A 16,093-nucleotide genomic window follows, 5' to 3' on the forward strand; every position below is an offset into this window, starting at 1 on the left:
ATGGTGGCTGAATTTGCAAGTCATCGCTAATGGAAGTGTTACAATTGATCTCAGCGACCGCGAAAACTATGAATTTGACACTAATATCGTTCATTTTGCTTTACTTTTACAGGTCTCGGTATTTCTCCTTTCTCCCCGGGTGACACCCGGCTTGCAGCCGAATAGGGTGAATTTGGAAGTTAACGCGATCAGAGCTTCACCATTGATCTCAACGACCGTGAATCGAATTTTGACAAAACCGCTTCGCCTTGGTCTGGGGCCTGGACCAAGGTATCCATGACCAAAATTTGGTAACTCTCGGTCAACTGGTCTGGTCCCCAGGCCGGTCCCGGTAAACGTCCCTCCCCGTGAGACTTCCTGGTCCGAAATAAAAAAAACGCTTCGTCTTGATCTGGAGCCTGGACCAAGGTGCCCGTGACCAAATTTTGGTAACTCTCGGTCCACTCGTCTTGTCCGCAGGCCACACAAAGACAGATAGATAAACACATAAACAAATTCTTTATTTTTTATATTAGATTACATAGTTATAATGCCTATTGTAATTGGAGTTCAAGCTCTGTTATAGGTGATGAATAATAAATAAATAAATGCAACGTTTACAAAAAGTGTCCACTTCTTTTCTCTAGCTCACTGAATGTAGTTTTATTATCAAGATTTAGTAATCTTATGTATGCTCTTTATTCAAATTTCAATTACTTCTTTTTTAAACCACGAACAGTGAGTTTAGTATAAATTCTCGATTGAAAACTTAGAGTATGCTCTAATACTATTAATGTGAATCAATGTTCTAATTGAATATATATATATATATATATATATATATATATATATATATATATATATATATATATATATATATATATATATATATATATATATACTTAATCTATTCAACAAGTTGTGCCTCTTTTGTGCCAGAAACAAGTTCAATTCAAACAAGTGTATCTGTAATCTCAATCTAATATACTTTTCGCTCATATACAGGGCATAAACTCTTTTTAAAAAGAAAGCTTTCAGCTTTTAAACCTAAATATATAAATAATTTATAACTTACCTTCTAAGTCAATGAAAAACAGAATGGAACACTAACATTAAAACTAAAATGGAGTATAAACTTCCTTTCACAGAAGCACAAGGTAATTAACGACAGATAAAATGAACAAAAACAAGTACAGATAGACATAATGTCGGCATATAAAATAATAAACATAAATCAGGCAACATTGAAAACTGAAATAAAAATGAACATTGCTGAAACGGTCTGTTCCAGACTCCTTCGTTAAGTCTGTGATTACATGTAAATTTGTCAGGTAGACATTTTAATATACAAATACCGTGCAGGTGAGTTTCTCTGTAGTTTTCCTGTCTCCTTGAACATAACACTTTCACGAAAATAAAAATGGTTCTTCTAACATGCACTCTAATATAATGGGAAAAGTATTTTTAAATAAAACAAGACACATTACATTTAACAAATATTTATTTACAATATTTACATAAAATTACATATACAAAATAAATTATCCCATACCCGTTCCCTACACTTTCACATAATTTATCCTTACATACCACTACCTTCCTTCCATCCCCGCATTCGCCTTTTTTTAACTTATCTATTTTCGCCTTTAGCTTTATTAGTTCATCATGATACTCCGCATCACACTGCATATCAAAATTGTCCATCACTAAACATACTCGGGTTGTCCAGAAAGTAAAGAACGTTTTCGCATCATTAAATAAAAATAAAAGATATCAGCACAAAACTTTATTTACAAAGCCATAGCACCTTACTCTACTTTTCTAGGCAATCACCATAGTTGTCAAGATACTTGTTATAAAGTAGAACCAGCTTTCTAATGCCGATGTTATACTCATCTGCCACCAAAGATTTGAGCCAGGCTGCCACTGCTTCCTCAGAGTTTCTCATCGTCACATTTGCGGAAAAGATTCATATAACGTGCTCAAAGTGAAATGTCGGTTTTCCTCATTTTTAAAAATTTTTGTTCAGTTCTTCCGTAAAAAGTGATGGCTACCATTCCGATCTTTATCATGCACGATTTGTTCATTGCTCAATCGCCATAAATATATATATATATATATATATATATATATATATATATATATATATATATATATTATTGGCTATAAATTTCAATAGGCTTAATTTATTGTGCGTTCAGAAAACGAACGATACTTCGTGTTTCACATTTGGCAAGATTTTCAATTGGTGCCGCCATTTTGAATCGCTACAAAAACAAGTAGCATGATCGCACGGCATTGACACTCGGCTCTCACTGAGGTGAAGGAAGAAGCTAACTGCCGAGAACGCGATCGCAGTGGTGGGGTGTTGGTGCCCTGTGCGCGATGCCCAATCTTTCTTTCCTTTCTGGACAGCCGTCGTAGTTCGTTATCATTAATATCATCTCACAATACTTTATCTTCAACATTATTGCTTTTTACTATTGAATGTTCTCTTTTTTCTTCACCATTAAATGATTGTGTCTTTTTTATTCACTTTTTACAAATTTTCTCACTTTTTTCACTGGTTTACTTAAGGAATTTTGTCATTTTTCTTTGTTATTTCGTTTCGTTTTTATTTATTTTTATTACAACGTTCGTAAGTTCATCCATTTTGCTGAACCACGTGTCACTATCAAATCTCCCTCAAGTTTCTTCATATCAATCCTCGATTCTAAAAAAGAACGAAATAAATTTTAACGAACAACAAATAGCATTATATAAATATTTTTCTAAGCACGTAGTTTAACTGAAGTATATAATTTCCTTTACTACACTTTATCTAAAATTAAACTTTATATCAAAGGTTTGCCGTAAATTTTCGAAAATACTACGAGAGCTGACCAATAAAGAATGATCACAGATGTATAGTACATAATAATACTCCAAATGTTGATGGTCTTTTTCAAAACAGTTCCCATTACATGCAATGCACCTGTTTCAAGTTTCCGCCAGTTATGGAAGACATGCTGGAAGCCATTTCTGGACAGATCCTTCAAAATCGCCTCCGCAACTTTCACTACTGCCCCTAAAGATGAGAAACGCCGTCCCCAGAGGAAAGAAATCTCAAGGGCTAAATCAGGGCTAATGGAGGATGGGGTACACACGGAACGTTGATCTTTGCAAGATAGTCAACAGGATTTCTCGCGTGCCACTTCCATGCTGCCTTATGCGAAACTGAAATTGTGTGAGCTTCAACGGCTGACAAGATCACATTCCTGAAGTCATGGCCTTCACACTTCCTCGATCTATTTGTCACTTCCCCAACTACACAGACGTGTTTCGTTTTCTGTGCCTTGCTGTTGTATTCACCTCATAAACACTGATACGAAAGAAGAAGATATAATGATCTAATATTTTTATATAAATTAATAGATGATAAGATTGACTCTATTGAGCTGCGTTCGTTGCTTTGTTTTCAAGTCCCATCAACCAGAACAAGGATAGGAAACACATCTACGTTTTATCAAAGAAAGGCAAGAACATATATCCTTCGGGAATCTCCTATATGGAGGATAAGCACCTTCCACAATGAGGTCGAAAAAGACTTCAATATTGATATATTTAGCATGTCCGAAAGTGTGTACAAAAGAACAATTAAACAGGCATGTTTTGAAACCGGCATATAAAGAGCACATATGCTAAAGACAATATGAATGTGTATTTTTAAATTATCTATTTTGTAATGTGTATTTCTTTTAATTATTTGTATATCTCACTGTTTTGTATTAATATGTATTTCGTTGTCAAAGACAACACAATAATTGGGCCTAGAGCCTGTTGTGTTGTGCTTGAACTAAAATAAAATAAAATAATGATCATTCTTTATTGATCAGCCTACGAACATAATATATGACTCAATATTCCTTCCTGACTACTTAGCCCACGTGCCTTTAACGTGTAGGAGCCGATTTACGTTAAAACAACTTTCAAATTTAAATGATAACGATCACATTTCTCTTATATTCCCGATACTCAAAGGCTGATCAGCTCAAGTGAAAACCCCCTTCTCTTCCCTCAGTGCTACCTCTTGAATGCTAAGTATTCTAACTTAAATGTCAACAGCCACCAAGTGTTTAGACATCAAAAATAATCATTAAATACTCAGTACATAGTTCTATGGTTTAGAGTACATGTTTCATATAAGAGATATGTTCAAACAGTATCGAACCTTATTTTTTCCCGCGTAAACCAATGAAGCACGGAAGACTATTCAGTGCAGATGTAGAAGGGGCACTCATGCACAGTCATGAATTATTTCCCGCCCACAGAAAGCGTCCGTTGGCCAATGAGTGAAGATGTGTAGTGAGCGGTCGTCGGATTTCAGTTTTGTCTAAAATGACAGAAAAACTTGAGTGGCGATATTGCCTCAAATTCTGTCAAAAGCTTGGCGATACCCAAGCGCAAAACATTCAATCTTAAACGAGAATTTGGGCATGAGGAGAGTGTCCGCGAGGCTTTCATCGCCAAACACAACATTTCTGTGTATCGTCAGGCCCCCTACTCACACGACATGGCTCCATGTGACTTTTGGTTATTTCCCAAGCTGTAAATGCCACTAAAAGAGACCCAATTTGAGTCTAGAGAAGACATCATGCGGAATGCAGCGGCACACTTGTTCACCAAGGAAATTGCTTTGAAAGGGATTAGTATTTCGGATTTCCAAATCAATAAAAGTATTTTTGTTAACCAAGGGTTCAATACTTTTTGAACACACCTCATAGAAACTCGCTCTTCATAAAAATGCTAAAAGTGAAATGAAATTTCCAAGGTCCCTCTACACAAAATGAATTCAAACTAAAGAGATTTTTTTTATATATTTATTATATACTTCTACATTATACACTGATGTCTAAAACTTAAGCACGAACTATAAAATGATCCAAGACCTGAATATACCAGGTCGTATGAGTGTTGGTTGAGGTAAAAATACAATACATAAGGTAACACTATAGTCATTGTATTCATGGAGTATCTAGTACAGAAAGGAAGTATCGAACATGATGAATATGAAAAGCAGACATATCCAATATCGAAACGACGTCAAGAATACACCAAAGAAGAGTATAGTAGAGTATTCACGTAGAGTTATCAGTATGGAATAGCACTCCTCGAACAGAAATATCCCACTGACATCGACGTGCCATGCTGGAAACAATATTCGCGAACTCTTGTGTGACACCCTGTACTTATATTCTGTCCACTAACCCCACTAGAAGTGGCACTAGAATGCACTAAACTAGATGGATAATCAATAATTATGTCCGAGGGAAGAGAATCATCATGAGTAAATTCGGTTAATTTCACTTCCTTATTAAGTTTTTCGAAACATAATTCTACCATTTCTTTAATGTTCACAGATTCGTTATCCAAAACGGTGACAGAATAATTTACAGATTTAACTTTTGGTCGACATTTTTTACGTATTTCTTCCATAACGTTTCGTCCACACAAATTTAGAGTAGATCCAGTGTCTATTATAGCCGGATAAGGTGTTCGACAAATGAAAACCAACATTTGCAGTAAGTAATATTGATTCCCCATTCCAGTATTCATATACATAGAGTCTCCCCGTACATTACTACTTTTATAAGGACATCGATTCCACGAATGATTATTACTACCACATGAACCACAAACTAATCCTGCCCCTGAACTTCTATTACGATTTTGTTTTGTAATATCACGCACAACAGTGTTTGAAATATATTGATTCTTTGCTATATTTTGATAATCTGAAGCATACCGCCTATTCATCTCATAACTTTCGGCGAATTCAAGAAACTCATGAACAGTATTAGGTAAACTAGTTAAAAGCAACAAATCCCGTATCTCAGGTTTGATTAAGTTAGAAAGAGTATGACAAAATTCCAAATCTGACATTTCTAATTCCATCAGTTGCAACACTGATATCTTTTCACGGAGAAAATTTAAAAGGGATTCATGCTCTTTCATTACTCGAAACATTTTGTTATTATAAAACTCAGTACGAACAATAGGCGAAATAAACTTTTCGAAAATACACCTAGAAATATATTTCCAATCGGTAGTTATAGTAATTAAACGCTGCATTTCTTCGTAGACTTGACCTTTACATTTACATAGACAGGCTACCAAAATCGCTTCAGAAGGTGCTAACTTCCTTTCTATCATTTCATTTACTTTTAACAAAAATTGGCACAAAAGAATACCACTGTTTTCATTCACAAGTGGTAGTTCACTAACCTGAATCTCTATTGATTTATAAATACTTTCAGAAAATATCTTTGTAAAGTTACATGTGATAGGTGGTTTATTAAAACCAAAATTAGGACGAATTTGTGACACCACACAGCCAGCGAAGTCACACAAATCTGAAACATCCTGATTCTGAGTGGCCACCCTGGCTCCTGAGGTAGACACATCGTCAATCTGCACCAAGGAAGCAACTGGAACCTCGTTACCCCCCGGTGGGTGACGCACAGGTGATCAGCCTGTGTATTGTCTACCGAAACGAGCCGCAAAATTCATTGTTATTATTTTTAATTTTACGTTTAAATATATAATTTCTAACTGGAAAGCCGAAAATGGTCATAAACTTTTCACAAACACATAATACTATAATCTATTAAATCTTTAACACAGTAGAACCATTTACACATACTACATATACCGGAGCTAATATTCCATACAACAGGTTTTTAGAGAAAAGCCAATTTATCATGTATTTTTACCATTACTGGATTTTTTTATTATTATTATTATTATTATTACGTAGTACATTCACCGAACATATTCAGATTGATCTAATAGGATATCGAACCAATTTTCCACTAACCAGGGACCGAACCTTAATTGCGCTAGCTACTTCAACCCTTTGGGACCGAACCTGCGCTTCATTGATCCGAACCAACTCTCATAATAACCGGGATACGATCCAACACATGCAATAACCGGCATTTGCCCATACGAATCTTGTAACGTACTTCGTGGGGTGAACCCAAGTACTTTATTTTCAATTCCTCGTGTGGCCTCAAAAGAGACTAGAAGAAATTCTAATTAGGTTCAAGAAGGTTATACTGCAGCAAAATGTGTTGGAAGCAGGTTAAATACGATTTCAATATCAAAACGGACGTTTCAGCTATAACATTTATTTCAACAAATTTTAATATATTAATTTCAACAACAACAATAAATGTCAAACTAGAATCATAATCACAACGAAGAAAATGTGTCTAAATATCGCCGGAAACGTCCAGTATTCGATGTAGTGTCATCTCAATACATTTTATTGAACATAGGAGTAAATTTACCAAATTTACCAAATTTTGTAAGGATTAATTATTATCCAAAAGAGTATTTAATTCCAATCTCCTGATTTCATTTAATTTATAAACTACTAGGCCATATTGCCATAAACAATAAGATATCCCCAATCAAACCCAAATACTCTTAAAGTCAACTACAAACAAAAAGAAAAAAAAGAGAAAATTAAAGTAATAATGATTAAAGACAACTCATTACTCTATGCTAATATGGACTAAATACAACTTACGATATCGTATCACTCCAGTTCATCAAGAAAACTACATCGAAACCAAGAATAGAACTATCCTTTTTTTTTTTTTTAATGAACAACACTCCCGTTCTATTCACTAAGAATTCGTATGGGCAAATGCACCTGTATCAAGGCTGAGCTGTATCACGTCGGTTTAACAAGTTCATAAATTTGCCACTAGATGTCACCATATCTTTAAGGCGTATAGAAACAGTCTATCACGGGATACCTCTAGCGATGAAACTGGTAACTATTTAACTCACTGTCTCACTTCATTTAAATGTTCACAAACCTACAGTTCTATTTTTTTACAATATTTCGTTACACATGGCTTGCCATTCACCCGTGAGGGCACGTCAGATGTCTGGAATAGTACTGGGTGGAGGTATACGCTCGACAACACGTCTCCCTAGAGCATCCCAAGCATGCTCTATGGGGTTGTGATTCGTGGAATACGCTGGCCACTGTATTTGATGAATATCCTCTTCCTCAAGGAGAGAAGCTGCGGCAGCTGTTAAGATGTGAACGAGCATTGTCGTCCATGAAACGAAATTTTGGATCGACAGCTCCACGAAACATATGAACATAACGGAGAAGAAAATCACTGCAATATCTTACGCTAGTTAGAGTCCCTCCTTCTACAAACTGCAATTCACTATGTCCGTCCATCATTATGCCGGCGCAGACCATGATTCCGCCGACTGACCTGTTCGTTTCCATAATGTTTTCTTGGCAGTGTCAAGTGCCAGATTGACGTCAGATATACTGTCGTCCAGAATCAGAAGACAGACAAAAGCAGCTTTCATCAGGAAACATCACTCGACCTTAGTCCTCGTCCGACCAGGTAATGTGATCTTGACACAATCGCAGACGAGCCCGTTTGTGACGCAATGTAAATAGGATACATTTCACTGGTTTACGATCATAAAGCCCTATCAGGCGCAATCGTCTAGTTACAGTTGGCGGGATACACGTGTCCCTGTGGTGACATGATGTTGAGTAATCAGTTGCCGAGCACTACTGCAGCGGTATAGTTTCGCACTTAATATTAAATAACGGTCTTCTCCATGAATAATACATCGTGGACGACCATCTCCGACAGGTCTAGCAACATTTCCGGTCGTCTGGTACCTCGACCACACCTTTGACACTATGCTGTGGCGAATTCCCAATTCTCATGCTACACTGGCTACTGTCCGCCCTTCTTACATTTCCCGATACTGCGACAACACTCAAATTCATTTAGATGCTGTCTTTGTGCCATACTACCAATATACGCTTATTTACTCTTTCAATGTCCTTCAGAAAGCAGTCGTAACCGATGTTCTCTCACCATGCACACCCACATCAATTGCACTAACCACCCTCACCGACTAGTGCTCAACTCGTATATGCCATTCGTGGGCAGAGAAGATGGCTCTGGTATTGCTTTCCTACGTGTATGACATTGTTTTCGTCATAAGCATCAAAATGGCTGCATTTATGGGAAAACCACATCCGTGTATCGCTTAAGTTTCGGACATCAGTGTATAATAAGTATTTATGACAAATTGTAATAAATCATGCAAGCACTTTCAACCTTGTTTCTCATTAACGTAGTCAATCAAAATAAAATTTAAATATAATTTTTACACTCTGGAATACTACCTAATTTCCTTTAAGTCGAACCCTCAAAATATATTATACGCGTCAGCTCTATCATAACTAGCAAATGATTAGTGCAACGACAGGACGATTTCAAAGGAAGAAGATAACATCAAAATCGATGAACGCCTGACACAGGATGCCATCCGAAATAAAATCTCTCATATTTACGTCCCACGATTTTGACATGTAGGCTAAAGGAGACTGTGATAATGAGAAATGAACGAAATGGTGGAATGGAGAAAGTGGAAGGAAATGGAAGAATTTCGAGAAAACCCCCACACACGGTGTTTGTCCACCACAAAGTTCACTTGCCGCAAGCTGGGACTAAACCACGGACCCCATGTGCCAGAGGTGATTGCTCTACCAGTGAACCACAGCGGTCCCGGGACACCATCCGAATCGATAAACAAAGATCGAAACGTGGAATCTGAATAAGTCGGTGTTGGTATATCGCATCAAACAGTCGATGGCAACCAGCTATTATAATTTTTGCTATCTGGAATTTGTGTTTGTTTTCAATAACAGTTGTTTGTACATTCAAGATGAACTTTATGAGCATTGTTGCTCTACAGACTAACTAGATTCTATCACAATATTAGATTTCTTGTAGAATATTTGGAACTAAAATCACACATTAATATCATGAAACAATGGTAGATTTGGAAACTATGGGGTTTGATATTAAAACCGGAAGTCATAGATCTATAGCATTCGGTTGCAATAAAGGAAATTAGTGGCTTCATCAAAAGAGAAAGAAAGAAAAAGAAACTACATATATTTGCCTACATCTTTCCGAGAAACTAACACATTTTGTGAAGAATGTTGTTTATCATCGAGGCTTTCCAATGGAACCTATTGCTTCACGTTGACGCCTGTCAGGAAAAAAGACGATTTCAGTTGTATCTCAGATTTGAAATCGCTTAAAGTGAGAGGTGAGCCCAACCTCCCTTTATTTTAAAGAATATATATTTTAGGATGAATTACGTATATTTTCGGGACTTTTATGGACCCTAGCATTTATTTTGTTTAAGACTTACGAGTAACTGTTATTGTTTGGAGTTGAAATTTAAGATAAGTACTTAATTCACCCGGTGCTGATGAAACACATATATATCAATATTTCTTGAAAATTATTTTAATCGAACAGGATATATGCTTTGTATAAGGCTTCTAAATGGGATATACCGTATCGTTTGGCTGAAATCAGTCAGGGGGAAACGGGGCTGAACTCACCCATCTTAAAAAGAACAAAATGAAATGAAATCTTTAAGTTTTACGTTCCACGCTTATGCTGGCTACGCTAAAGGAGACGGTGATGTTAAGAAATGAATGAAATGGCAGAATGAAGGAAGTGGGAGGAAACAGAAAAAACTACGAGGAAACCCACGCACACGACGTTTGTCCACCACAAAGTTCACTTGGCGCGAGCTGGGATCGAACGAGGGACCCCATGCAACAGAAATGAACGCTCCACCACTGAGCCATTGCAGCCCCTCATCTTAAAAATATGTTTAGATGTACCTTCCCTACACATTATCAAATATATATTGAAAATGGTATGTGCTTTCTTTCAGTTATCCAATTTTATCTACTGTTTGGGATTGTGTCAGTCACGGGCAAGGAGGCATATCCATCTCCTTGTTTAAGAGCATGTTCGCTTCTTCAAGCTGACTTTTGTTTACTTTTAGAAAACAATGAAAACAGATTAGTTTCGAATTAGCTACTTTTATGGATTTTTAATGAAATGTTTGATGATAAAGGTTCTGAAAACCTCAAATTTAAAAGACCTCAAGTCTTTCGCTTGATTGTACAGTGCGAGCATTGTGTGTTATTGAATCATGAGAAATAGGAAATGACTCGTATTGCCTTTAAGAAACGATCATTTCAACCTACCTTTTAGTTCGCTGAATAATTTTACTTCGCCTTGTGGTAAGTTGATTGTGAGTTCAGCGTCCCATGAGCATCTAGGCCATATGAGACGTGAACCTACAGCTTAAAGTGGGATCCAAACCACATGAGCGCGCCGATTATATAGCTACGAGAGAGTTCATTTCGTCCTTTTTTTTTCTTTTAGCTTTCTGTTATTATTAAGATGTGTTAGTTGAAATAACTCTCCAGATTATTACAATATTATTTTAACACTTAAATTCACTAAAAATTACATATGAAAAGACGAATAAAAATAAAAGTACTTAACTACCTGTTCGGTTGCGTAGGGCTTGCTGTCTCTTTTTCAGTTTCGTTTTTAACGATTATGAAATTGAATTAAAAGACGGTAATAACTGAATGGCAAAATGATTACATGTGCTAAACGAGATTCCAGCCCCGCCTGGAACTATTTCAGCCGGTTACTCTAACGCTTCAGGTTCAGAGCAGTCAACTATATCAGCCGAGTTTCTTCATTATGACTTGTAAACCAAATGCTCAAAATTTAATGAATATTTAACATATCACACGAATTCAGTATCTCGACACATAAATAATAATAATAATAATAATAATAATAATAATAATAATAATAATAATAATAATAATAATAATAAATGTATTTATATGTAGAGGTAGGGAATTTGTGTGATGTGTACGAAATAGTTCCTCACTATGGAAAAGGATTTATAAACAATGTTCTCAAGATTTTTTCGTTGTCTTCTATCCCAGTCCTTCGAAATCTTATAATATACACAAACAGAGGGCAGCGGTTGCGTAGTTCAAAAGGCATTTTAGCTGTCAGCTTAGAGACCCAGGTTCGATCCCAGTGGGCCGGAAAGTTTTTCTCTCGTTCTATCTTCGTTCTTATACAGCTGACGTTGGAGAAGTGAAGAGGACCTCCTAGTGGTCAATACAATGGCTGAATGAGCGCTAAAGTCAAGAAAATATGAAACCCACACAGACCTTGAGCCTGTCCCAAATGGGTTCGATTCCCGGTGAGGTAGCATTAGCAATTTGAACGCATTACGGTGATTCGGACTTCTCGTCAAACTGTAAATCTATGTCTTATTATAGCCTTGGCCTCAGGATATCAACACACAAACAAACAAACAAACAACCTATCTTATACCGCTGGTAGAACATGTTCTTTCAAAATGAATTTTCTTTTAGTTTAACGTCCCAGTCTTTCCTTTGGACTAAATTAGTCGGATGGTTAATGAAAGTGACTGATTTTGAAATTCAGTCTTCTATGTTCTCACCGGGAATCAAACGTGGACCAAGTACAGCAAAGGATGGAGGTTTTGTTTGAGAGCTGGTGTTAAAGACAGGGCAAGTCTCGCTATTAGAAGCCTAGTCCAATGTTGGTAATTAAGAATAATATGGATAACAAATAATATTTTCCACGTATCCATGATTTCTTCGATGGAGAATATTGCATAGCACAGAGAAAATGTGACTTGTTTTAAAATTTATGTCATCAAAAGAAAGGGACAGAAACCGACAATTCACACATAAAGATAAACTTTTTCTCAAATGGATGTGATTGACATAATCGGAAAAGAAGAAAACAACAAACAATGGACAACAACCATGATGAGTCAAGTAAATTTAGTTACTTTTTTTTCAACACAGCGTTTTATCCCGATTTCTTGCTTCTAGCTATTAATGAAACTCAGAAAACAATCCCACCGAGAATACACAACTAGTACTACTAAAATAGAACATGGTCGAACTTTTTTTCATGGAAACCAATATACATCTAATACATAAAATTGAAAGTGACTATATTTGTCACTTCGTAACTCTTGAACCATCAGACCGATCTCGATCAAATTTTTAACATAGATGAGGTTCGGACCTGGGATGGTTTCTATCATTTCACTCTGACGGTGCAAGGTAGGAGAGGGAGAGAGGGATAATTATTCGATCAATTATTCCATTAATTACTTTATTTGAATATTCGAATAAGGAATTACTCGAATTTTAACACCACTAATAGTGATTGACATTGTGCTTGAAATGACGTAGTTGTGAGGAAATGTTTTAAAAAGTGCCGCTTTTATCTGGTTTATAACACTAGAGAAATATTTTTAAACAATGTTTTGCATAATTTTCGGAAAATGATAAATTTCGCTTATTTGTAATGATATTAGGTTACTTTAGGTTACTGTAGGTTAGGTCTTGCATTTTCCATTTGTCCTGTAATTTTTTAAATTTATTTTTTACGTACTTCTCGACCCCTTCTGCTAAGCACTGACCATATTTTATAGCAGTTGTAATTACAAGTTTCCCCATTTTCATCAGTTTAAGCAATGTTGTATACTTTACCAATGTTCATCATGTCTCCGGAACGGCTTGAGACATCAAATTCCTGCATTATGATTTTTATGTTTAATGGAAAGTATGTATGTAATTGAAAATAATACTTATCGAAGTACTTCTCCGAAATAAAAAAGCTTTTAAAAATATAATTTTTCAATCCCTTGTAACTTTGTATCTACTTATTAGAAATACGTCATATCATGGTCACATTATTCAACATTAAGGTATTCCAATGTGCATTGACGCATCTTTCTCAACTACGTTATTACTATTAAAGAAGTCTCCGAAGTTTGGTTGTTTTTCGATGTTTGTTATACTGTAACAGTTCGTTTAAGATGTAGATTTCAAATTTGTAATAATCTGATGTCACTTTAAAAATATAACTTTACGTTGAGTTGGCAACATTGTTATTTGAGAGTATTGTGGAATACGTAAAACAATGTCCCAATGTCTGTATGTGCATGGATCAAAATTTCATCGATTTTTACTCATTAGTTTAAAAGTTACGAGAGTGTTTCAAGTTAAATATTGTACTATATGGAGGTTATATAAATTCTAAGCCTAGCTAAGACTTATTAGATCCAGACATGTAATACCCTTAAGCCGTATTTATTGAATCTTCCTATGATGTCATACCAAATTTGGTATTAATATCGAGTTTTATTCTGTTGTTATACTGGTCCAGAAAGACACAAGAGTGAGCAAAGTGTGACCAAATGAAGCATAGGCAAGAGCTGTTATTGAATATCACCACAAGAAAGATTTAAGGCCGCAGAAGATCACGCCGACATGGTTGCTACTTTAGGTGATAGTGCCTCTTCATGTCATAGTGAAGAAATGGACAACCGAATTTAAGAGGAGGAGAACTTCCAATAAAAATGACATTCGATCAGGAAGGTCCGTGGAAGCACAAACTCGGGAGAACATCGACAAAATGCATGAAATCATCATGAATGATTGGCGAATGGCCATTACGCAGATTGCTGAGGCAGTGGACTTATCTACTGTAAGTGTTAATCGAATTATCACTCAGCATCTGCTTAGGAATGAGCAAGGTTTCCGCGAGATGGTTTCCAAATCTTTTGGCACTTACCACAAGCTCACTACACGCAACATTTCAAGGGACAATCTTCACCTTTTCCAGATGCCTTTCGCACTCGATTCATAACAGTAAATGAGACCTGGGTTCACCATTACCAACCACAGTCTAAAGTTTCAAGTAGTGAAAACACCCATCTCTTCTCCTCCCCGTTTAAAGGCCAAGTTAGTGCCCTCAGATGAAAAAGCGATGGCTATAGTTTTCTGAATTCGGAAGAGATAGTGACGGTGAATTATCTTCCAAAGGGGTGAACAATGACTGCGGAGTAATGCAGGTCTTTTACGACAGCTGCGTAATAATATCGGCAGAAGCTTCGTGGGAAATTGAAAGCAAGTGTGCTTCTCCATCAAGACATTACCCCTAGTTACAAGCCAGTCATAGCAATGCAGCAATTCACAATTGCGGTTACAGATTGGTCCTCCACCTTATTCACCTGATTTGGCACCTCTTTTTAAAGCTGAAAAAGGTATTGGAAGGCACACATTTTGGCACTGACAATGACGTCATGCATGTCGTAGATTAAATTTTACACACCTTCGACAAAACGGCATTAACGCAGTTGAACATCGATGGGCAATATGTGTTGACTCGTCAGCGGACTATGTTGAAAGTAACAATATCCATAAACTCTTTGCTGCTCCGTTCATAAATAGGCTTATAACTTTTGTAACAACCGTCGTACAGTACTATGCTAAAATATTGATATATGTGTGTGTGTGAGTGTGCGCGCGCGTGAGTGAACATGTGTTACTGTGCACTGTGCATAAATACTTCCGTTTTCTCATTTCTTTCTTATTAAAATTAAAACTTTTAAGATTTGAATATCAACGAGACTAGTATCTATCTAAAGTAAAAGTGCTCACTACATACCATATCCTACTTTCTACGAAAGATTCAATTGATCGAAGGATCTTAGTGGTGCATGGACTCCTTGGTTCGATTGTAACTCGCACCAAGTGATATTTGCGGTGGACAAACACCGTGTGGGTGGGTTTTGTCGGGGTTCTCCCGTCTCCTCCCACTTTTTTCATTCCAGCATTTCCTTCATTTCTCATCATCACCGTCTGCTTTAGCTAACTGGCATAACCGTGAGACATAAAATTTAAAGATTTCATTTCATTTTCAGTTCATCGAAATTGGAACAAGAAAATTGTCTCTCAGGTTTACTCACAAATTAGCTGGTATGTCTCTATGTTCAATTGTACATACTACCATCTGTACAGGAATTCTAATGAATACATTAATCGCAATTACAGAGGTTGTTCAGCCTACGTTTGGCCGATTTTGTTCCTTCCTCCTCCCGGGCAGAATGAACTCACCCGACTTGGCTCATGGCGTCCTGCAGTATTGTGCAGTGGCTTCCTGGGAACGGAGTTGTTTTTCCGCGCGGACGACAATAACGCACAAAACAGGACCATTGTTGTGAATGTTGTGTTAAATTTGTTTCCAAGTGTGTGTTTCCGCTCTCTGACCAAAATGCCGCCCAAACTAAGCCGGTTTTGGGAAGGCTGTTGCGGCTCTTTATGACGCCCACTTTAGTG

General features: G+C 36.6%; 1 protein-coding gene across 1 annotated transcript in view; it reads right to left on the bottom strand.

The window, feature by feature from the left end:
- Nucleotides 1-1,461: 1,461 nt before the first annotated feature.
- LOC145675557 (uncharacterized) overlaps nt 1,462-16,093 on the bottom strand; it is a 77,606-nt gene continuing 62,974 nt past the window's right edge. Inside the window, exon 5 of the mRNA XM_081746063.1 lies at nt 1,462-2,692. The gene's annotated coding sequence lies outside the window, so the exon portion shown is untranslated. The remainder of the gene's footprint in view (nt 2,693-16,093) is intronic.

This window comes from Thermobia domestica, chromosome 18 (genome assembly GCF_964235325.1).
Source record: "Thermobia domestica chromosome 18, izTheDome1.hap1.1, whole genome shotgun sequence".
NCBI classification, from domain to species: domain Eukaryota; kingdom Metazoa; phylum Arthropoda; class Insecta; order Zygentoma; family Lepismatidae; genus Thermobia; species Thermobia domestica.